General features: G+C 36.8%; 1 protein-coding gene across 2 annotated transcripts in view; it reads left to right on the top strand.

Annotated features, from left to right (window-relative positions):
* The window catches only part of LOC118938160 (thrombospondin type-1 domain-containing protein 4), a 130,847-nt gene that overhangs the window by 90,235 nt on the left and 15,612 nt on the right, over nt 1–25,000 (top strand). The window lies entirely within an intron of this gene.

Here is a 25,000-nt window from a genome sequence, read left to right as displayed (position 1 = left end):
TTATGTTGTTCTGTAGTCTATATAGATCACCATGAAGACAGGGTTATGTTGTTCTGTATTTTATCGAGCTCACCATGGAGACAGGGTTATGTTGTTCTGTAGTTTATATAGATCACCATGAAGACAGGGTTATGTTGTTCGTTGTTCTGTAGTTTATATAGATCACCATGAAGACAGGGCTATGTTGTCCTGTAGTTTATATAGATCACCATGAAGACAGGGTTATGTTGTTCTGTATTTTATCGAGCTCACCATGGAGACAGGGTTATGTTGTTCTGTAGTTTATATAGATCACCATGAAGACAGGGTTATGTTGTTCGTTGTTCTGTAGTTTATATAGATCACCATGAAGACAGGGCTATGTTGTCCTGTAGTTTATATAGATCACCATGAAGACAGGGCTATGTTGTCCTGTAGTTTATATAGATAACCATGAAGACATGGCTATGTTGTCCTGTAGTTTATATAGATCACCATGAAGACAGGGTTATGTTGTCCTGTAGTTTATATAGATCACCATGATGACAGGTTTATGTTGTCCTGTAGTTTATATAGATCACCATGAAGACAGGGTTATGTTGTCCTGTAGTTTATATAGATCACCATGAAGACCCTAGGTTATGTTGTCCTGTAGTTTATATAGATCACCATGAAGACAGGGTTATGTTGTCCTGTAGTTTATATAGATCACCATGAAGACAGGGCTATGTTGTCCTGTAGTTTATATAGATCACCATGAAGACAGGGCTATGTTGTCCTGTAGTTTATATAGATCACCATGAAGACAGGGTTATGTTGTCCTGTAGTTTATATAGATCACCATGAAGACAGGGTTCTGTTGTTCTGTAGTTGTTCTGTCGTTTATATTGATCACCACGAAGACCCTAGGTTATGTTGTTCTGTAGTTTATATAGATCACAATGAAGACAGGGTTATGTTGCTCTGTAGTTTATATACATCACCACGAAGACCCTAGGTTATGTTGTTCTGTAGTTTATATAGATCACAATGAAGACAGGGTTATGTTGCTCTGTAGTTTATATACATCACCACGAAGACCCTAGGTTATGTTGTCCTGTAGTTTATATAGATCACCATGAAGACCCTAGGTTATGTTGTTCTGTAGTTTATATAGATCACCATGAAGACAGGGTTATGTTGTCCTGTAGTTTATATAGATCACCATGATGACAGGGTTATGTTGTCCTGTAGTTTATATAGATCACCATGAAGACAGGGTTATGTTGTCCTGTAGTTTATATAGATCACCATGAAGACAGGGTTATGTTGTCCTGTAGTTTATATAGATCACCATGAAGACAGGGTTATGTTGTCCTGTAGTTTATATAGATCACCATGAAGACAGGGTTATGTTGTTCTGTAGTTTATGTAGATCACCATGAAGACAGGGTTATGTTGTCCTGTAGTTTATATAGATCACCATGAAGACAGGGTTATGTTGTCCTGTAATTTATATAAATCACCATGAAGACAGGGTTATGTTGTCCTGTAGTTTATATAGATCACCATGAAGACCCTAGGTTATGTGGTCCTGTAGTCTATATAGATCACCATGAAGACAGGGTTATGTTGTTCTGTAGTTGTTCTGTAGTTTATATAGATCACCACGAAGACCCTAGGTTATGTTGTTCTGTAGTTTTATATAGATCACCATGAAGACAGGGTTATGTTGTCCTGTAGTTTATATAGATCACAATGAAGACAGGGTTATGTTGCTCTGTAGTTTATATACATCACCACAAAGACCCTAGGTTATGTTGTTCTGTAGTTTATATAGATCACCACGAAGACCCTAGGTTATGTTGTTCTGTAGTTTATATAGATCACCATGAAGACAGGGTTATGTTGTCCTGTAGTTTATATAGATCACCATGATGACAGGGTTATGTTGTCCTGTAGTTTATATAGATCACCATGAAGACAGGGTTATGTTGTCCTGTAGTTTATATAGATCACCATGAAGACAGGGTTATGTTGTCCTGTAGTTTATATAGATCACCATGAAGACCCTAGGTTATGTTGTCCTGTAGTTTATATAGATCACCATGAAGACAGGGTTATGTTGTTCTGTAGTTTATATAGATCACCATGAAGACAGGGTTATGTTGTTCTGTAGTTTATGTAGATCACCATGAAGACAGGGTTATGTTGTCCTGTAGTTTATATAGATCACCATGAAGACAGGGTTATGTTGTCCTGTAATTTATATAGATCACCATGAAGACAGGGTTATGTTGTCCTGTAGTTTATATAGATCACCATGAAGACCCTAGGTTATGTTGTCCTGTAGTCTATATAGATCACCATGAAGACAGGGTTATGTTGTTCTGTATTTTATCGAGCTCACCATGGAGACAGGGTTATGTTGTTCTGTAGTTTATATAGATCACCATGAAGACAGGGTTATGTTGTTCGTTGTTCTGTAGTTTATATAGATCACCATGAAGACAGGGCTATGTTGTCCTGTAGTTTATATAGATCACCATGAAGACAGGGCTATGTTGTCCTGTAGTTTATATAGATCACCATGAAGACAGGGTTATGTTGTCCTGTAGTTTATATAGATCACCATGAAGACAGGGTTATGTTGTCCTGTAGTTTATATAGATCACCATGAAGACAGGGTTCTGTTGTTCTGTAGTTGTTCTGTCGTTTATATAGATCACCACGAAGACCCTAGCTTATGTTGTCCTGTAGTCTATATAGATCACCATGAAGACAGGGTTATGTTGTTCTGTATTTTATCGAGCTCACCATGGAGACAGGGTTATGTTGTTCTGTAGTTTATATAGATCACCATGAAGACAGGGTTATGTTGTTCGTTGTTCTGTAGTTTATATAGATCACCATGAAGACAGGGCTATGTTGTCCTGTAGTTTATATAGATCACCATGAAGACAGGGCTATGTTGTCCTGTAGTTTATATAGATAACCATGAAGACATGGCTATGTTGTCCTGTAGTTTATATAGATCACCATGAAGACAGGGCTATGTTGTCCTGTAGTTTATATAGATCACCATGAAGACAGGGCTATGTTGTCCTGTAGTTTATATAGATCACCATGAAGACAGGGCTATGTTGTCCTGTAGTTTATATAGATCACCATGATGACAGGGTTATGTTGTCTTGTAGTTTATATAGATCACCATGAAGACAGGGTTATGTTGTCCTGTAGTTTATATAGATCACCATGAAGACAGGGTTCTGTTGTTCTGTAGTTGTTCTGTCGTTTATATTGATCACCACGAAGACCCTAGGTTATGTTGTTCTGTAGTTTATATAGATCACAATGAAGACAGGGTTATGTTGCTCTGTAGTTTATATACATCACCACGAAGACCCTAGGTTATGTTGTCCTGTAGTTTATATAGATCACCATGTAGACCCTAGGTTATGTTGTTCTGTAGTTTATATAGATCACCATGAAGACAGGGTTATGTTGTCCTGTAGTTTATATAGATCACCATGATGACAGGGTTATGTTGTCCTGTAGTTTATATAGATCACCATGAAGACAGGGTTATGTTGTCCTGTAGTTTATATAGATCACCATGAAGACAGGGTTATGTTGTCCTGTAGTTTATATAGATCACCATGAAGACAGGGTTATGTTGTCCTGTAGTTTATATAGATCACCATGAAGACAGGGTTATGTTGTTCTGTAGTTTATGTAGATCACCATGAAGACAGGGTTATGTTGTCCTGTAGTTTATATAGATCACCATGAAGACAGGGTTATGTTGTCCTGTAATTTATATAAATCACCATGAAGACAGGGTTATGTTGTCCTGTAGTTTATATAGATCACCATGAAGACCCTAGGTTATGTTGTCCTGTAGTCTATATAGATCACCATGAAGACAGGGTTATGTTGTTCTGTAGTTGTTCTGTAGTTTATATAGATCACCACGAAGACCCTAGGTTATGTTGTTCTGTAGTTTTATATAGATCACCATGAAGACAGGGTTATGTTGTCCTGTAGTTTATATAGATCACAATGAAGACAGGGTTATGTTGCTCTGTAGTTTATATACATCACCACAAAGACCCTAGGTTATGTTGTTCTGTAGTTTATATAGATCACCACGAAGACCCTGGGTTATGTTGTTCTGTAGTTTATATAGATCACCATGAAGACAGGGTTATGTTGTCCTGTAGTTTATATAGATCACCATGATGACAGGGTTATGTTGTCCTGTAGTTTATATAGATCACCATGAAGACAGGGTTATGTTGTCCTGTAGTTTATATAGATCACCATGATGACAGGGTTATGTTGTCCTGTAGTTTATATAGATCACCATGAAGACCCTAGGTTATGTTGTCCTGTAGTCTATATAGATCACCATGAAGACAGGGTTATGTTGTTCTGTAGTTTATATAGATCACCATGAAGACAGGGTTATGTTGTTCTGTAGTTTATGTAGATCACCATGAAGACAGGGTTATGTTGTCCTGTAGTTTATATAGATCACCATGAAGACAGGGTTATGTTGTCCTGTAATTTATATAGATCACCATGAAGACAGGGTTATGTTGTCCTGTAGTTTATATAGATCACCATGAAGACCCTAGGTTATGTTGTCCTGTAGTCTATATAGATCACCATGAAGACAGGGTTATGTTGTTCTGTATTTTATCGAGCTCACCATGGAGACAGGGTTATGTTGTTCTGTAGTTTATGTAGATCACCATGAAGACAGGGTTATGTTGTTCGTTGTTCTGTAGTTTATATAGATCACCATGAAGACAGGGCTATGTTGTCCTGTAGTTTATATAGATCACCATGAATACAGGGTTATGTTGTCCTGTAGTTTATATAGATCACCATGAAGACAGGGTTATGTTGTCCTGTAGTTTATATAGATCACCATGAAGACAGGGTTATGTTGTCCTGTAGTTTATATAGATCACCATGAAGACAGGGTTCTGTTGTTCTGTAGTTGTTCTGTCGTTTATATAGATCACCACGAAGACCCTAGGTTATGTTGTTCTTTAGTTTATATAGATCACCATGAAGACAGGGTTATGTTGTCCTGTAGTTTATATAGATCACAGTGAAGACAGGGTTATGTTGCTCTGTAGTTTATATAGATCACCATGAAGACCCTAGGTTATGTTGTTCTGTAGTTTATATAGATCACCATGAAGACAGGGTTATGTTGTCCTGTAGTTTATATAGATCACCATGATGACAGGGTTATGTTGTCCTGTAGTTTATATAGATCACCATGAAGACAGGGTTATGTTGTCCTGTAGTTTATATAGATCACCATGAAGACCCTAGGTTATGTGGTCCTGTAGTCTATATAGATCACCATGAATACAGGGTTATGTTGTCCTGTAGTTTATATAGATCACCATGAAGACAGGGTTATGTTGTCCTGTAGTTTATATAGATCACCATGAAGACAGGGTTATGTTGTCCTGTAGTTTATATAGATCACCATGAAGACAGGGTTCTGTTGTTCTGTAGTTGTTCTGTCGTTTATATAGATCACCACGAAGACCCTAGGTTATGTTGTTCTTTAGTTTATATAGATCACCATGAAGACAGGGTTATGTTGTCCTGTAGTTTATATAGATCACAGTGAAGACAGGGTTATGTTGCTCTGTAGTTTATATAGATCACCATGAAGACCCTAGGTTATGTTGTTCTGTAGTTTATATAGATCACCATGAAGACAGGGTTATGTTGTCCTGTAGTTTATATAGATCACCATGATGACAGGGTTATGTTGTCCTGTAGTTTATATAGATCACCATGAAGACAGGGTTATGTTGTCCTGTAGTTTATATAGATCACCATGAAGACCCTAGGTTATGTGGTCCTGTAGTCTATATAGATCACCATGAAGACAGGGTTATGTTGTTCTGTAGTTTATATAGATCACCATGAAGACAGGGTTTTTTTGTTCTGTAGTTTATGTAGATCACCATGAAGACAGAGTTATGTTGTCCTGTAGTTTATATAGATCACCATGAAGACAGGGTTATGTTGTTCTGTAGTTTATATAGATCACCATGAAGACAGGGTTATGTTGTCCTGTAGTTTATATAGATCACCATGATGACAGGGTTATGTTGTCCTGTAGTTTATATAGATCACCATGAAGACAGGGTTATGTTGTCCTGTAGTTTATATAGATCACCATGATGACAGGGTTATGTTGTCCTGTAGTTTATATAGATCACCATGAAGACAGGGTTATGTTGTTCTGTAGTTTATATAGATCACCATGAAGACAGGGTTATGTTGTTCGTTGTTCTGTAGTTTATATAGATCACCATGAAGACAGGGCTATGTTGTCCTGTAGTTTATATAGATCACCATGAAGACAGGGCTATGTTGTCCTGTAGTTTATATAGATCACCATGAAGACAGGGCTATGTTGTCCTGTAGTTTATATAGATCACCATGAAGACAGGTCTATGTTGTCCTGTAGTTTATACAGATCACCATGAAGACAGGGCTATGTTGTCCTGTAGTTTATATAGATCACCATGAAGACAGGGTTATGTTGTCTTGTAGTTTATATAGATCACCATGAAGACAGGGTTATGTTGTCCTGTAGTTTATATAGATCACCATGAAGACAGGGTTCTGTTGTTCTGTAGTTGTTCTGTTGTTTATATAGATCACCACGAAGACCCTGGGTTATGTTGTTCTGTAGTTTATATAGATCACCATGAAGACAGGGTTATGTTGTCCTGTAGTTAAATAGATCACAATGAAGACAGGGTTATGTTGCTCTGTAGTTTATATACATCACCACGAAGACCCTAGGTTATGTTTTCCTGTAGTTTATATAGATCACAATGAAGACAGGGTTATGTTGCTCTGTAGTTTATATACATCACCACGAAGACCCTAGGTTATGTTGTCCTGTAGTTTATATAGATCACCATGAAGACCCTAGGTTATGTTGTTCTGTAGTTTATATAGATCACCATGAAGACAGGGTTATGTTGTCCTGTAGTTTATATAGATCACCATGATGACAGGGTTATGTTGTCCTGTAGTTTATATAGATCACCATGAAGACAGGGTTATGTTGTCCTGTAGTTTATATAGATCACCATGAAGACAGGGTTATGTTGTCCTGTAGTTTATATAGATCACCATGAAGACAGGGTTATGTTGTCCTGTAGTTTATATAGATCACCATGAAGACCCTAGGTTATGTGGTCCTGTAGTCTATATAGATCACCATGAAGACAGGGTTATGTTGTTCTGTAGTTTATATAGATCACCATGAAGACAGGGTTATGTTGTTCTGTAGTTTATGTAGATCACCATGAAGACAGGGTTATGTTGTCCTGTAATTTATATAGATCACCATGAAGACAGGGTTATGTTGTCCTGTAGTTTATATAGATCACCATGAAGACCCTAGGTTATGTTGTCCTGTAGTCTATATAGATCACCATGAAGACAGGGTTATGTTGTTCTGTATTTTATCGAGCTCACCATGGAGACAGGGTTATGTTGTTCTGTAGTTTATATAGATCACCATGAAGACAGGGTTATGTTGTTCTGTAGTTTATATAGATCACCATGAAGACAGGGTTATGTTTTCCTGTAGTTTATATAGATCACCATGATGACAGGGTTATGTTGTCCTGTAGTTTATATAGAACACCATGAAGACAGGGTTATGTTGTCCTGTAGTTTATATAGATCACCATGATGACAGGGTTATGTTGTCCTGTAGTTTATATAGATCACAATGAAGACAGGGCTATGTTGTCCTGTAGTCTATATAGATCACCATGAAGACAGGGTTATGTTGTCCTGTAGTTTATATAGATCAACATGAAGACAGGGTTATGTTGTTCTGTAGTTTATATAGATCACCATGAAGACAGGGTTATGTTGTCCTGTAGTTTATATAGATCACCATGAAGACAGGGTTATGTTGTCCTGTAGTTTATATAGATCACCATGAAGACAGGGTTATGTTGTTCTGTAGTTTATATAGATCACCATGAAGACAGAGTTATGTTGTCCTGTAGTTTATATAGATCACCATGAATACAGGGTTATGTTGTTCTGTAGTTGTTCTGTAGTTTATATAGATCACCATGAATACAGGGTTATGTTGTTCTGTAGTTGTTCTGTAGTTTATATAGATCACCATGAAGACAGGGTTATGTTGTCCTGTAGTTGTTCTGTAGTTTATATAGATCACCATGAATACAGGGTTATGTTGTTCTGTAGTTGTTCTGTAGTTTATATAGATCACCATGAATACAGGGTTATGTTGTTCTGTAGTTGTTCTGTAGTTTATATAGATCACCATGAAGACAGGGTTATGTTGTTCTGTAGTTTATATAGATCACCATGAATACAGGGTTATGTTGTTCTGTAGTTGTTCTGTAATTTATATAGATCACCATGAAGACAGGGTTATGTTGTCCTGTAGTTTATATAGATCACCATGAAGACAGGGTTATGTTGTTCTGTAGTTTATATAGATCACCATGAAGACAGAGTTATGTTGTCCTGTAGTTTATATAGATCACCATGAATACAGGGTTATGTTGTTCTGTAGTTGTTCTGTAGTTTATATAGATCACCATGAATACAGGGTTATGTTGTTCTGTAGTTGTTCTGTAGTTTATATAGATCACCATGAAGACAGGGTTATGTTGTCCTGTAGTTGTTCTGTAGTTTATATAGATCACCATGAATACAGGGTTATGTTGTTCTGTAGTTGTTCTGTAGTTTATATAGATCACCATGAATACAGGGTTATGTTGTTCTGTAGTTGTTCTGTAGTTTATATAGATCACCATGAAGACAGGGTTATGTTGTTCTGTAGTTTATATAGATCACCATGAATACAGGGTTATGTTGTTCTGTAGTTGTTCTGTAATTTATATAGATCACCATGAAGACAGGGTTATGTTGTCCTGTAGTTTATATAGATCACCATGAAGACCCTAGGTTATGTTGTCCTGTAGTCTATATAGATCACCATGAAGACAGGGTTATGTTGTTCTGTATTTTATCGAGCTCACCATGGAGACAGGGTTATGTTGTTCTGTAGTTTATATAGATCACCATGAAGACAGGGTTATGTTGTTCTGTAGTTTATATAGATCACCATGAAGACAGGGTTATGTTTTCCTGTAGTTTATATAGATCACCATGATGACAGGGTTATGTTGTCCTGTAGTTTATATAGAACACCATGAAGACAGGGTTATGTTGTCCTGTAGTTTATATAGATCACCATGATGACAGGGTTATGTTGTCCTGTAGTTTATATAGATCACAATGAAGACAGGGCTATGTTGTCCTGTAGTCTATATAGATCACCATGAAGACAGGGTTATGTTGTCCTGTAGTTTATATAGATCAACATGAAGACAGGGTTATGTTGTTCTGTAGTTTATATAGATCACCATGCAGACAGGGTTATGTTGTCCTGTAGTTTATATAGATCACCATGAAGACAGGGTTATGTTGTCCTGTAGTTTATATAGATCACCATGAAGACAGGGTTATGTTGTTCTGTAGTTTATATAGATCACCATGAAGACAGAGTTATGTTGTCCTGTAGTTTATATAGATCACCATGAATACAGGGTTATGTTGTTCTGTAGTTGTTCTGTAGTTTATATAGATCACCATGAAGACAGGGTTATGTTGTTCTGTAGTTTATATAGATCACCATGAAGACAGAGTTATGTTGTTCTGTAGTTTATATAGATCACCATGAAGACAGGGTTATGTTGTCCTGTAGTTTATATAGATCACCATGAAGACAGGGTTATGTTGTCCTGTAGTTTATATAGATCACCATGAAGACCCTAGGTTATGTTGTCCTGTAGTCTATATAGATCACCATGAAGACAGGGTTATGTTGTTCTGTAGTTTATATAGATCACCATGAAGACAGGGTTATGTTGTTCTGTAGTTTATGTAGATCACCATGAAGACAGGGTTATGTTGTCCTGTAGTTTATATAGATCACCATGAAGACAGGGTTATGTTGTCCTGTAATTTATATAGATCACCATGAAGACAGGGTTATGTTGTCCTGTAGTTTATATAGATCACCATGAAGACCCTAGGTTATGTTGTCCTGTAGTCTATATAGATCACCATGAAGACAGGGTTATGTTGTTCTGTATTTTATCGAGCTCACCATGGAGACAGGGTTATGTTGTTCTGTAGTTTATATAGATCACCATGAAGACAGGGTTATGTTGTTCTGTAGTTTATATAGATCACCATGAAGACAGGGTTATGTTTTCCTGTAGTTTATATAGATCACCATGATGACAGGGTTATGTTGTCCTGTAGTTTATATAGAACACCATGAAGACAGGGTTATGTTGTCCTGTAGTTTATATAGATCACCATGATGACAGGGTTATGTTGTCCTGTAGTTTATATAGATCACAATGAAGACAGGGCTATGTTGTCCTGTAGTCTATATAGATCACCATGAAGACAGGGTTATGTTGTTCTGTAGTTTATATAGATCACCATGAAGACAGGGTTATGTTGTCCTGTAGTTTATATAGATCACCATGAAGACAGGGTTATGTTGTCCTGTAGTTTATATAGATCACCATGAAGACAGGGTTATGTTGTTCTGTAGTTTATATAGATCACCATGAAGACAGAGTTATGTTGTCCTGTAGTTTATATAGATCACCATGAATACAGGGTTATGTTGTTCTGTAGTTGTTCTGTAGTTTATATAGATCACCATGAATACAGGGTTATGTTGTTCTGTAGTTGTTCTGTAGTTTATATAGATCACCATGAAGACAGGGTTATGTTGTCCTGTAGTTGTTCTGTAGTTTATATAGATCACCATGAATACAGGGTTATGTTGTTCTGTAGTTGTTCTGTAGTTTATATAGATCACCATGAAGACAGAGTTATGTTGTCCTGTAGTTTATATAGATCACCATGAATACAGGGTTATGTTGTTCTGTAGTTGTTCTGTAGTTTATATAGATCACCATGAATACAGGGTTATGTTGTTCTGTAGTTGTTCTGTAGTTTATATAGATCACCATGAAGACAGGGTTATGTTGTCCTGTAGTTGTTCTGTAGTTTATATAGATCACCATGAATACAGGGTTATGTTGTTCTGTAGTTGTTCTGTAGTTTATATAGATCACCATGAAGACAGGGTTATGTTGTTCTGTAGTTTATATAGATCACCATGAATACAGGGTTATGTTGTTCTGTAGTTGTTCTGTAATTTATATAGATCACCATGAAGACAGGGTTATGTTGTCCTGTAGTTGATATAGATCACCATGAAGACCCTAGGTTATGTTGTCCTGTAGTCTATATAGATCACCATGAAGACAGGGTTATGTTGTTCTGTATTTTATCGAGCTCACCATGGAGACAGGGTTATGTTGTTCTGTAGTTTATATAGATCACCATGAAGACAGGGTTATGTTGTTCTGTAGTTTATATAGATCACCATGAAGACAGGGTTATGTTTTCCTGTAGTTTATATAGATCACCATGATGACAGGGTTATGTTGTCCTGTAGTTTATATAGAACACCATGAAGACAGGGTTATGTTGTCCTGTAGTTTATATAGATCACCATGATGACAGGGTTATGTTGTCCTGTAGTTTATATAGATCACAATGAAGACAGGGCTATGTTGTCCTGTAGTCTATATAGATCACCATGAAGACAGGGTTATGTTGTCCTGTAGTTTATATAGATCAACATGAAGACAGGGTTATGTTGTTCTGTAGTTTATATAGATCACCATGAAGACAGGGTTATGTTGTCCTGTAGTTTATATAGATCACCATGAAGACAGGGTTATGTTGTCCTGTAGTTTATATAGATCACCATGAAGACAGGGTTATGTTGTTCTGTAGTTTATATAGATCACCATGAAGACAGAGTTATGTTGTCCTGTAGTTTATATAGATCACCATGAATACAGGGTTATGTTGTTCTGTAGTTGTTCTGTAGTTTATATAGATCACCATGAAGACAGGGTTATGTTGTTCTGTAGTTTATATAGATCACCATGAAGACAGAGTTATGTTGTTCTGTAGTTTATATAGATCACCATGAAGACAGGGTTATGTTGTCCTGTAGTTTATATAGATCACCATGAAGACAGGGTTATGTTGTCCTGTAGTTTATATAGATCACCATGAAGACCCTAGGTTATGTTGTCCTGTAGTCTATATAGATCACCATGAAGACAGGGTTATGTTGTTCTGTAGTTTATATAGATCACCATGAAGACAGGGTTATGTTGTTCTGTAGTTTATGTAGATCACCATGAAGACAGGGTTATGTTGTCCTGTAGTTTATATAGATCACCATGAAGACAGGGTTATGTTGTCCTGTAATTTATATAGATCACCATGAAGACAGGGTTATGTTGTCCTGTAGTTTATATAGATCACCATGAAGACCCTAGGTTATGTTGTCCTGTAGTCTATATAGATCACCATGAAGACAGGGTTATGTTGTTCTGTATTTTATCGAGCTCACCATGGAGACAGGGTTATGTTGTTCTGTAGTTTATATAGATCACCATGAAGACAGGGTTATGTTGTTCGTTGTTCTGTAGTTTATATAGATCACCATGAAGACAGGGCTATGTTGTCCTGTAGTTTATATAGATCACCATGAATACAGGGTTATGTTGTCCTGTAGTTTATATAGATCACCATGAAGACAGGGTTATGTTGTCCTGTAGTTTATATAGATCACCATGAAGACAGGGTTATGTTGTCCTGTAGTTTATATAGATCACCATGAAGACAGGGTTCTGTTGTTCTGTAGTTGTTCTGTCGTTTATATAGATCACCACGAAGACCCTAGGTTATGTTGTTCTTTAGTTTATATAGATCACCATGAAGACAGGGTTATGTTGTCCTGTAGTTTATATAGATCACAGTGAAGACAGGGTTATGTTGCTCTGTAGTTTATATAGATCACCATGAAGACCCTAGGTTATGTTGTTCTGTAGTTTATATAGATCACCATGAAGACAGGGTTATGTTGTCCTGTAGTTTATATAGATCACCATGATGACAGGGTTATGTTGTCCTGTAGTTTATATAGATCACCATGAAGACAGGGTTATGTTGTCCTGTAGTTTATATAGATCACCATGAAGACCCTAGGTTATGTGGTCCTGTAGTCTATATAGATCACCATGAATACAGGGTTATGTTGTCCTGTAGTTTATATAGATCACCATGAAGACAGGGTTATGTTGTCCTGTAGTTTATATAGATCACCATGAAGACAGGGTTATGTTGTCCTGTAGTTTATATAGATCACCATGAATACAGGGTTATGTTGTTCTGTAGTTGTTCTGTAGTTTATATAGATCACCATGAATACAGGGTTATGTTGTTCTTTAGTTTATATAGATCACCATGAAGACAGGGTTATGTTGTCCTGTAGTTGTTCTGTAGTTTATATAGATCACCATGAATACAGGGTTATGTTGTTCTGTAGTTGTTCTGTAGTTTATATAGATCACCATGAAGACAGGGTTATGTTGTTCTGTAGTTTATATAGATCACCATGAATACAGGGTTATGTTGTTCTGTAGTTGTTCTGTAATTTATATAGATCACCATGAAGACAGGGTTATGTTGTCCTGTAGTTTATATAGATCACCATGAAGACCCTAGGTTATGTTGTCCTGTAGTCTATATAGATCACCATGAAGACAGGGTTATGTTGTTCTGTATTTTATCGAGCTCACCATGGAGACAGGGTTATGTTGTTCTGTAGTTTATATAGATCACCATGAAGACAGGGTTATGTTGTTCTGTAGTTTATATAGATCACCATGAAGACAGGGTTATGTTTTCCTGTAGTTTATATAGATCACCATGATGACAGGGTTATGTTGTCCTGTAGTTTATATAGAACACCATGAAGACAGGGTTATGTTGTCCTGTAGTTTATATAGATCACCATGATGACAGGGTTATGTTGTCCTGTAGTTTATATAGATCACAATGAAGACAGGGCTATGTTGTCCTGTAGTCTATATAGATCACCATGAAGACAGGGTTATGTTGTCCTGTAGTTTATATAGATCAACATGAAGACAGGGTTATGTTGTTCTGTAGTTTATATAGATCACCATGAAGACAGGGTTATGTTGTCCTGTAGTTTATATAGATCACCATGAAGACAGGGTTATGTTGTCCTGTAGTTTATATAGATCACCATGAAGACAGGGTTATGTTGTTCTGTAGTTTATATAGATCACCATGAAGACAGAGTTATGTTGTCCTGTAGTTTATATAGATCACCATGAATACAGGGTTATGTTGTTCTGTAGTTGTTCTGTAGTTTATATAGATCACCATGACGACAGGGTTATGTTGTTCTGTAGTTTATATAGATCACCATGAAGACAGAGTTATGTTGTTCTGTAGTTTATATAGATCACCATGAAGACAGGGTTATGTTGTCCTGTAGTTTATATAGATCACCATGAAGACAGGGTTATGTTGTCCTGTAGTTTATATAGATCACCATGAAGACCCTAGGTTATGTTGTCCTGTAGTCTATATAGATCACCATGAAGACAGGGTTATGTTGTTCTGTAGTTTATATAGATCACCATGAAGACAGGGTTATGTTGTTCTGTAGTTTATGTAGATCACCATGAAGACAGGGTTATGTTGTCCTGTAGTTTATATAGATCACCATGAAGACAGGGTTATGTTGTCCTGTAATTTATATAGATCACCATGAAGACAGGGTTATGTTGTCCTGTAGTTTATATAGATCACCATGAAGACCCTAGGTTATGTTGTCCTGTAGTCTATATAGATCACCATGAAGACAGGGTTATGTTGTTCTGTATTTTATCGAGCTCACCATGGAGACAGGGTTATGTTGTTCTGTAGTTTATATAGATCACCATGAAGACAGGGTTATGTTGTTCGTTGTTCTGTAGTTTATATAGATCACCATGAAGACAGGGCTATGTTGTCCTGTAGTTTATATAGATCACCATGAATACAGGGTTATGTTGTCCTGTAGTTTATATAGATCACCATGAAGACAGGGTTATGTTGTCCTGTAGTTTATATAGATCACCATGAAGACAGGGTTATGTTGTCCTGTAGTTTATATAGATCACCATGAAGACAGGGTTCTGTTGTTCTGTAGTTGTTCTGTCGTTTATATAGATCACCACGAAGACCCTAGGTTATGTTGTTCTTTAGTTTATATAGATCACCATGAAGACAGGGTTATGTTGTCCTGTAGTTTATATAGATCACAGTGAAGACAGGGTTATGTTGCTCTGTAGTTTATATAGATCACCATGAAGACCCTAGGTTATGTTGTTCTGTAGTTTATATAGATCACCATGAAGACAGGGTTATGTTGTCCTGTAGTTTATATAGATCACCATGATGACAGGGTTATGTTGTCCTGTAGTTTATATAGATCACCATGAAGACAGGGTTATGTTGTCCTGTAGTTTATATAGATCACCATGAAGACCCTAGGTTATGTGGTCCTGTAGTCTATATAGATCACCATGAATACAGGGTTATGTTGTCCTGTAGTTTATATAGATCACCATGAAGACAGGGTTATGTTGTCCTGTAGTTTATATAGATCACCATGAAGACAGGGTTATGTTGTCCTGTAGTTTATATAGATCACCATGAAGACAGGGTTCTGTTGTTCTGTAGTTGTTCTGTCGTTTATATAGATCACCACGAAGACCCTAGGTTATGTTGTTCTTTAGTTTATATAGATCACCATGAAGACAGGGTTATGTTGTCCTGTAGTTTATATAGATCACAGTGAAGACAGGGTTATGTTGCTCTGTAGTTTATATAGATCACCATGAAGACCCTAGGTTATGTTGTTCTGTAGTTTATATAGATCACCATGAAGACAGGGTTATGTTGTCCTGTAGTTTATATAGATCACCATGATGACAGGGTTATGTTGTCCTGTAGTTTATATAGATCACCATGAAGACAGGGTTATGTTGTCCTGTAGTTTATATAGATCACCATGAAGACCCTAGGTTATGTGGTCCTGTAGTCTATATAGATCACCATGAAGACAGGGTTATGTTGTTCTGTAGTTTATATAGATCACCATGAAGACAGGGTTTTTTTGTTCTGTAGTTTATGTAGATCACCATGAAGACAGAGTTATGTTGTCCTGTAGTTTATATATATCACCATGAAGACAGGGTTATGTTGTTCTGTAGTTTATATAGATCACCATGAAGACAGGGTTATGTTGTCCTGTAGTTTATATAGATCACCATGATGACAGGGTTATGTTGTCCTGTAGTTTATATAGATCACCATGAAGACAGGGTTATGTTGTCCTGTAGTTTATATAGATCACCATGATGACAGGGTTATGTTGTCCTGTAGTTTATATAGATCACCATGAAGACAGGGTTATGTTGTTCTGTAGTTTATATAGATCACCATGAAGACAGGGTTATGTTGTTCGTTGTTCTGTAGTTTATATAGATCACCATGAAGACAGGGCTATGTTGTCCTGTAGTTTATATAGATCACCATGAAGACAGGGCTATGTTGTCCTGTAGTTTATATAGATCACCATGAAGACAGGGCTATGTTGTCCTGTAGTTTATATAGATCACCATGAAGACAGGTCTATGTTGTCCTGTAGTTTATACAGATCACCATGAAGACAGGGCTATGTTGTCCTGTAGTTTATATAGATCACCATGAAGACAGGGTTATGTTGTCTTGTAGTTTATATAGATCACCATAAAGACAGGGTTATGTTGTCCTGTAGTTTATATAGATCACCATGAAGACAGGGTTCTGTTGTTCTGTAGTTGTTCTGTTGTTTATATAGATCACCACGAAGACCCTGGGTTATGTTGTTCTGTAGTTTATATAGATCACCATGAAGACAGGGTTATGTTGTCCTGTAGTTAAATAGATCACAATGAAGACAGGGTTATGTTGCTCTGTAGTTTATATACATCACCACGAAGACCCTAGGTTATGTTTTCCTGTAGTTTATATAGATCACAATGAAGACAGGGTTATGTTGCTCTGTAGTTTATATACATCACCACGAAGACCCTAGGTTATGTTGTCCTGTAGTTTATATAGATCACCATGAAGACCCTAGGTTATGTTGTTCTGTAGTTTATATAGATCACCATGAAGACAGGGTTATGTTGTCCTGTAGTTTATATAGATCACCATGATGACAGGGTTATGTTGTCCTGTAGTTTATATAGATCACCATGAAGACAGGGTTATGTTGTCCTGTAGTTTATATAGATCACCATGAAGACAGGGTTATGTTGTCCTGTAGTTTATATAGATCACCATGAAGACCCTAGGTTATGTGGTCCTGTAGTCTATATAGATCACCATGAAGACAGGGTTATGTTGTTCTGTAGTTTATATAGATCACCATGAAGACAGGGTTATGTTGTTCTGTAGTTTATGTAGATCACCATGAAGACAGGGTTATGTTGTCCTGTAATTTATATAGATCACCATGAAGACAGGGTTATGTTGTCCTGTAGTTTATATAGATCACCATGAAGACCCTAGGTTATGTTGTCCTGTAGTCTATATAGATCACCATGAAGACAGGGTTATGTTGTTCTGTATTTTATCGAGCTCACCATGGAGACAGGGTTATGTTGTTCTGTAGTTTATATAGATCACCATGAAGACAGGGTTATGTTGTTCTGTAGTTTATATAGATCACCATGAAGACAGGGTTATGTTTTCCTGTAGTTTATATAGATCACCATGATGACAGGGTTATGTTGTCCTGTAGTTTATATAGAACACCATGAAGACAGGGTTATGTTGTCCTGTAGTTTATATAGATCACCATGATGACAGGGTTATGTTGTCCTGTAGTTTATATAGATCACAATGAAGACAGGGCTATGTTGTCCTGTAGTCTATATAGATCACCATGAAGACAGGGTTATGTTGTCCTGTAGTTTATATAGATCAACATGAAGACAGGGTTATGTTGTTCTGTAGTTTATATAGATCACCATGAAGACAGGGTTATGTTGTCCTGTAGTTTATATAGATCACCATGAAGACAGGGTTATGTTGTCCTGTAGTTTATATAGATCACCATGAAGACAGGGTTATGTTGTTCTGTAGTTTATATAGATCACCATGAAGACAGAGTTATGTTGTCCTGTAGTTTATATAGATCACCATGAATACAGGGTTATGTTGTTCTGTAGTTGTTCTGTAGTTTATATAGATCACCATGAATACAGGGTTATGTTGTTCTGTAGTTGTTCTGTAGTTTATATAGATCACCATGAAGACAGGGTTATGTTGTCCTGTAGTTGTTCTGTAGTTTATATAGATCACCATGAATACAGGGTTATGTTGTTCTGTAGTTGTTCTGTAGTTTATATAGATCACCATGAATACAGGGTTATGTTGTTCTGTAGTTGTTCTGTAGTTTATATAGATCACCATGAAGACAGGGTTATGTTGTTCTGTAGTTTATATAGATCACCATGAATACAGGGTTATGTTGTTCTGTAGTTGTTCTGTAATTTATATAGATCACCATGAAGACAGGGTTATGTTGTCCTGTAGTTTATATAGATCACCATGAAGACCCTAGGTTATGTTGTCCTGTAGTCTATATAGATCACCATGAAGACAGGGTTATGTTGTTCTGTATTTTATCGAGCTCACCATGGAGACAGGGTTATGTTGTTCTGTAGTTTATATAGATCACCATGAAGACAGGGTTATGTTGTTCTGTAGTTTATATAGATCACCATGAAGACAGGGTTATGTTTTCCTGTAGTTTATATAGATCACCATGATGACAGGGTTATGTTGTCCTGTAGTTTATATAGAACACCATGAAGACAGGGTTATGTTGTCCTGTAGTTTATATAGATCACCATGATGACAGGGTTATGTTGTCCTGTAGTTTATATAGATCACAATGAAGACAGGGCTATGTTGTCCTGTAGTCTATATAGATCACCATGAAGACAGGGTTATGTTGTCCTGTAGTTTATATAGATCAACATGAAGACAGGGTTATGTTGTTCTGTAGTTTATATAGATCACCATGAAGACAGGGTTATGTTGTCCTGTAGTTTATATAGATCACCATGAAGACAGGGTTATGTTGTCCTGTAGTTTATATAGATCACCATGAAGACAGGGTTATGTTGTTCTGTAGTTTATATAGATCACCATGAAGACAGAGTTATGTTGTCCTGTAGTTTATATAGATCACCATGAATACAGGGTTATGTTGTTCTGTAGTTGTTCTGTAGTTTATATAGATCACCATGAATACAGGGTTATGTTGTTCTGTAGTTGTTCTGTAGTTTATATAGATCACCATGAAGACAGGGTTATGTTGTCCTGTAGTTGTTCTGTAGTTTATATAGATCACCATGAATACAGGGTTATGTTGTTCTGTAGTTGTTCTGTAGTTTATATAGATCACCATGAATACAGGGTTATGTTGTTCTGTAGTTGTTCTGTAGTTTATATAGATCACCATGAAGACAGGGTTATGTTGTTCTGTAGTTTATATAGATCACCATGAATACAGGGTTATGTTGTTCTGTAGTTGTTCTGTAGTTTATATAAATCACCATGAAGACAGGGTTATGTTGTCCTGTAGTTTATATAGATCACCGTGAAAACAGGGTTATGTTGTCCTGTAGTTTATATAGATTACCATGAAGACAGGGTTATGTTGTCCTGTAGTTGTTCTGTAGTTTATATAGATCACCATGAATACAGGGTTATGTTGTTCTGTAGTTGTTCTGTAGTTTATATAGATCACCATGAATACAGGGTTATGTTGTCCTGTAGTTTATTTAGATCACCATGAAGACAGGGTTATGTTGTCCTTTAGTTTATATAGATCACCATGAAGACAGGGCTATGTTGTCCTGTAGTTTATATTGATCACCATGAAGACAGGGTTATGTTGTCCTGTAATTTATATAGATCACCATGAAGACAGGGTTATGTTTTCCTGTAGTTTATATAGATCACCATGATGACAGGGTTATGTTGTCCTGTAGTTGTTCTGTAGTTTATATAGATCACCATGAAGACAGGGTTATGTTGTCCTGTAGTTTATATAGATCACCATGAAGACAGGGTTATGTTGTTCTGGAGTTTATATAGATCACCATGAATACAGGGTTATCTTGTTCTGTATTTGTTCTGTAGTTTATATAGATCACCATGAATACAGGGTTATGTTGTTCTGTAGTTGTTCTGTAGTTTATATAGATCACCATGAAGACAGGGTTATGTTGTTCTGTAGTTTATATAGATCACCATGAATACAGGGTTATGTTGTTCTGTAGTTGTTCTGTAGTTTATATAGATCACCATGAAGACAGGGTTATGTTGTTCTGTAGTTGTTCTGTAGTTTATATAGATCACCATGAATACAGGGTTATGTTGTTCTGTAGTTGTTCTGTAGTTTATATAGATCGCCATGAATACAGGGTTATGTTGTTATGTAGTGTTTCTGTAATTTATATAGATCACCATGAAGACAGGGTTATGTTGTTCTGTAGTTTATATAGATCACCATGAAGACAGGGTTATGTTGTCCTGTAGTTTATATAGATCACCATGAAGACAGGGTTATGTTGTCCTGTAGTTTATATAGATCACCATGAAAACAGGGTTATGTTGTCCTGTAGTTGTTCTGTAGTTTATATAGATCACCATGAAGACAGGGTTATGTTGTCCTGTAGTTTATATAGATCACCATGAAGACAGGGTTATGTTTTCCTGTAGTTTATATAGATCACCATGATGACAGGGTTATGTTGTCCTGTAGTTGTTCTGTAGTTTATATAGATCACCATGAAGACAGGGTTATGTTGTCCTGTAGTTTATATAGATCACCATGAAGATAGGGTTATGTTGTCCTGTAGTTGTTCTGTAGTTTATATAGATCACCATGAAGACAGGGTTATGTTGTTCTGTAGTTGTTCTGTAGTTTATATAGATCACCATGAAGACAGGGTTATGTTGTTCTGTAGTTGTTCTGTAGTTTATATAGTTCACCATGAAGACAGGGTTGTGTTGTTCTGTAGTTGTTCTGTAGTTTATATAGATCACCATGAATACAGGGTTATGTTGTTCTGTAGTTGTTCTGTAGTTTATATAGATCACCATGAAGACAGGGTTATGTTGTTCTGTAGTTTATATAGATCACCATGAATACAGGGTTATGTTTTTCTGTAGTTGTTCTGTAATTTATATAGATCACCATGAAGACAGGGTTATGTTGTCCTGTAGTTTATATAGATCACCATGAAGACCCTAGGTTATGTTGTCCTGTAGTCTATATAGATCACCATGAAGACAGGGTTATGTTGTTCTGTATTTTATCGAGCTCACCATGGAGACAGGGTTATGTTGTTCTGTAGTTTATATAGATCACCATGAAGACAGGGTTATGTTGTTCTGTAGTTTATATAGATCACCATGAAGACAGGGTTATGTTTTCCTGTAGTTTATATAGATCACCATGATGACAGGGTTATGTTGTCCTGTAGTTTATATAGAACACCATGAAGACAGGGTTATGTTGTCCTGTAGTTTATATAGATCACCATGATGACAGGGTTATGTTGTCCTGTAGTTTATATAGATCACAATGAAGACAGGGCTATGTTGTCCTGTAGTCTATATAGATCACCATGAAGACAGGGTTATGTTGTCCTGTAGTTTATATAGATCAACATGAAGACAGGGTTATGTTGTTCTGTAGTTTATATAGATCACCATGAAGACAGGGTTATGTTGTCCTGTAGTTTATATAGATCACCATGAAGACAGGGTTATGTTGTCCTGTAGTTTATATAGATCACCATGAAGACAGGGTTATGTTGTTCTGTAGTTTATATAGATCACCATGAAGACAGAGTTATGTTGTCCTGTAGTTTATATAGATCACCATGAATACAGGGTTATGTTGTTCTGTAGTTGTTCTGTAGTTTATATAGATCACCATGAATACAGGGTTATGTTGTTCTGTAGTTGTTCTGTAGTTTATATAGATCACCATGAAGACAGGGTTATGTTGTCCTGTAGTTGTTCTGTAGTTTATATAGATCACCATGAATACAGGGTTATGTTGTTCTGTAGTTGTTCTGTAGTTTATATAGATCACCATGAATACAGGGTTATGTTGTTCTGTAGTTGTTCTGTAGTTTATATAGATCACCATGAAGACAGGGTTATGTTGTTCTGTAGTTTATATAGATCACCATGAATACAGGGTTATGTTGTTCTGTAGTTGTTCTGTAGTTTATATAAATCACCATGAAGACAGGGTTATGTTGTCCTGTAGTTTATATAGATCACTGTGAAAACAGGGTTATGTTGTCCTGTAGTTTATATAGATTACCATGAAGACAGGGTTATGTTGTCCTGTAGTTGTTCTGTAGTTTATATAGATCACCATGAATACAGGGTTATGTTGTTCTGTAGTTGTTCTGTAGTTTATATAGATCACCATGAATACAGGGTTATGTTGTCCTGTAGTTTATTTAGATCACCATGAAGACAGGGTTATGTTGTCCTTTAGTTTATATAGATCACCATGAAGACAGGGCTATGTTGTCCTGTAGTTTATATTGATCACCATGAAGACAGGGTTATGTTGTCCTGTAATTTATATAGATCACCATGAAGACAGGGTTATGTTTTCCTGTAGTTTATATAGATCACCATGATGACAGGGTTATGTTGTCCTGTAGTTGTTCTGTAGTTTATATAGATCACCATGAAGACAGGGTTATGTTGTCCTGTAGTTTATATAGATCACCATGAAGACAGGGTTATGTTGTTCTGGAGTTTATATAGATCACCATGAATACAGGGTTATCTTGTTCTGTATTTGTTCTGTAGTTTATATAGATCACCATGAATACAGGGTTATGTTGTTCTGTAGTTGTTCTGTAGTTTATATAGATCACCATGAAGACAGGGTTATGTTGTTCTGTAGTTTATATAGATCACCATGAATACAGGGTTATGTTGTTCTGTAGTTGTTCTGTAGTTTATATAGATCACCATGAAGACAGGGTTATGTTGTTCTGTAGTTGTTCTGTAGTTTATATAGATCACCATGAATACAGGGTTATGTTGTTCTGTAGTTGTTCTGTAGTTTATATAGATCGCCATGAATACAGGGTTATGTTGTTATGTAGTGTTTCTGTAATTTATATAGATCACCATGAAGACAGGGTTATGTTGTTCTGTAGTTTATATAGATCACCATGAAGACAGGGTTATGTTGTCCTGTAGTTTATATAGATCACCATGAAGACAGGGTTATGTTGTCCTGTAGTTGTTCTGTAGTTTATATAGATCACCATGAATACAGGGTTATGTTGTTCTGTAGTTGTTCTGTAGTTTATATAGATCACCATGAAGACAGGGTTATGTTGTTCTGTAGTTTATATAGAACACCATGAAGACAGGGTTATGTTGTCCTGTAGTTTATAAAGATCACCATGAAGACCCTAGGTTATGTTGTCCTGTAGTCTATATAGATCACCATGAAGACCCTAGGTTATGTTGTCCTGTAGTCTATATAGATCACCCTGAAGACAGGGCATGTGAATCCAGCATTATCCTGGGTTAAACACAGCTAGATTGAGCCTTGGGCTGAGCCTGCTAAGATAGTCAGACTTAATAACACCAACATCAGGCCAATGCTAAGATTTAATACCACCAACATCAGATGCAGTGTAAGATTTAATACCATTTACACCAGGCCCAGGCTAAGATTTAATAACACCAACATCAGGCCCAGGCTAAGATTTAATAACACCAACATCAGGCCCAGGCTAAGATTTAATAACACCAACATCAGGCCCAGGCTAAGATTTAATAACACCAACACCAGGTACAGGCTGAGATTTAATAACACCAACATCAGATCCAGGCTAAGATGTAATAACACCAACACCAGGCCCAGGCTAAGATTTAATAACACCAACACCAGGCCCAGGCTGAGATTTAATAACACCAACAGCAGGCCCAGGATAATATTTAATAACACCAACACCAGGCCCAGGATAATATTTAATAACACCAACACCAGGCCCAGGCTAAGATTTAATAACACCAACATCAGGCCCAGGCTAAGATTTAATAACACCAACATCAGGCCCAGGCTAAGATGTAATAACACCAACACCAGGCCCAGGCTAAGATTTAATAACACCAACACCAGGCCCAGGCTGAGATTTAATAACACCAACACCAGGCCCAGGATAATATTTAATAACACCAACACCAGGCCCAGGCTAAGATTTAATAACACCAACACCAGGCCCAGGCTAAGATTTAATAACACCAACACCAGGTACAGGCTAATATTTAATAACACAAACACCAGGCCCAGGCTAAGATTTAATAACACCAACACCAGGCCCAGGCTAAGATGTAATAACACCAACACCAGGCCCAGGCTGAGATTTAATATCACCAACACCAGCCCCAGGCTAAGATTTAATAACACCAACACCAGGCCCAGGATAATATTTAATAACACCAACACCAGGCCCAGGCTAAGATTTAATTACACCAACACCAGGCCCAGGCTAATATTTAATATCACCAACACCAGGCCCAGGCTAAGATTTAATTACAGCAACACCAGGCCCAGGCTAATATGTAATATCACCAACACCAGGCCCAGGCTAAGATTTAATAACACCAACACCAGGCCCAGGCTAAGATTTAATAACACCAACACCAGGCCCAGGCTAATATTTAATAACACCAACACCAGGCCCAGGCTAAGATTTAATAACACCAACACCAGGCCCAGGCTAAGATTTAATAACACCAACACCAGGCCCAGGCTAATATTTAATAACACCAACACCAGGCCCAGGCTAAGATTTAATAACACCAACACCAGGTCCATGCTAAGATTTAATAA

Source organism: Oncorhynchus mykiss, chromosome 2 (genome assembly GCF_057628025.1).
Source record: "Oncorhynchus mykiss isolate SJ-2025 chromosome 2, ASM5762802v1, whole genome shotgun sequence".
Lineage (NCBI taxonomy): Eukaryota > Metazoa > Chordata > Actinopteri > Salmoniformes > Salmonidae > Oncorhynchus > Oncorhynchus mykiss.
The sequence above is the reverse complement of the archived record's forward strand: the minus strand, read 5'-3'. Positions and strand labels throughout refer to the sequence as shown.